At 41.9% G+C, this 1,402-nt stretch overlaps 1 pseudogene; it reads left to right on the plus strand.

The window, feature by feature from the left end:
- The first annotated feature begins 391 nt into the window (after positions 1–391).
- On the plus strand, positions 392–1,158 carry LOC149191999 (uncharacterized protein At2g39795, mitochondrial-like; annotated as a pseudogene).
- Positions 1,159–1,402: the final 244 nt, after the last annotated feature.

A 1,402-nucleotide genomic window follows, 5' to 3' on the forward strand; every position in this document is an offset into this window, starting at 1 on the left:
GGATTTTTATGCGTAAATTATGGTGTAGAAACAGTGGTCAATCGCCCAGCATTTAAAGATTAGCTATTGCATGCATAACACGTTATAAGAATATGGAATCTAATGCATCAAACGCGGAGAGTTGGTTTGAATGCCGAAGTGCCAAGGGTTGTTTATATATGAGCGCTGATTGATTAAACCATTGTTGCATTTAATCTTCCTTTGTGCTGCGCGCTAGTCTCTGTCATATGCATGTGAATATGTGGTTTGCCCAGAACAGAGGAACGCATTAAATCACAGAGTGTTTGTCATATGTGTTGTTGAACGCATTAAATCAGATTGTTGAGCATTGTTGTGTGTGTTATGGGCGCCAAAACTATAAACGCATTAGTATATGCCGAGAGAGGTTGGATTTCGCATGAAGATGGCGGGCAGTGTGAGCAGAACAGTGTTACGAGCGCAAAGAAGGCTATGCGCCTCCAGTTTTGGGGTTCCCACGCTCATAAAAAAATGATGAAAAATGGAGTTTCCGGTGGACACAGCAAGCACGTCGTGCTCATTCTTCAAGCGGGAGCTCTGTCGCCATTGAAAAAAAAACTTGTTGGCACACCTGAAGGAACAATACCTCGAAGCCTCCAGGATGCGCCCACCTCCAAAAATAGGCCCTCCAAAACCATTCATTGTTATTAAAGGTGCACTGGACACGGATGCCCCAGTTCTGTCAAGAACTTTTAACAATGAGGAGATTAAAATCTCAGTGTTGCGTTTGTCAGTTTTTGGACCAAATGGTGAAGTGAATGACAGCGATGAAGAAAACTTTAACCAATTTTTTTTTCTTTGAGCGTTGCTATTTTAAAGGGTGATGAAGGACCTGCTCTGCAGTTCATATGTGATCTTTATCCCGACGCAATGGGCATACAATCTGTAGCTATCAAAGATAGAAAGGATATCTCAAAACAGACTTTGATCATTCCTCAGGGTTACGAGGGACCTAGTTTTCAGGATCTTGATAAGAAACTCCAGCAAGCATTCCGCCAATATTTGGAAGAGCGGGGCATCAATGAGAGCCTCTTTCGTTTTCTCCAAGCATGGCTTTATGTGAAAGAACACCGAAATCTAATGCAATGGTTATTGGGTAGAACGCTCTGCAACAATGTAAGGGTTTTCAAGCATGCATGACTTTTTACAGAATTCTTTCATGACCCAACTGCAAACAACCATTTTGTTAAGGGTGTTCACATCAAAGATATTTATCTCTTGGTTAATAGACCATGTGGTTGCTGCTATGCCTTTGATTTTTACCTGCTAACTATGTTGATCCTCACACTGACAGAGGCATTGTCATGACTTTTCCCGCGACTGTGTTTTCAATGTTATCCCAGGTTTAGGTCGTTACTAACCTGGCACCTATCTCTCTACATTA

Source organism: Pinus tabuliformis, chromosome 2_2 (genome assembly GCF_031772625.1).
Source record: "Pinus tabuliformis cultivar Carrire ecotype Pingquan chromosome 2_2, CPIR1, whole genome shotgun sequence".
Taxonomy (NCBI): domain Eukaryota; kingdom Viridiplantae; phylum Streptophyta; class Pinopsida; order Pinales; family Pinaceae; genus Pinus; species Pinus tabuliformis.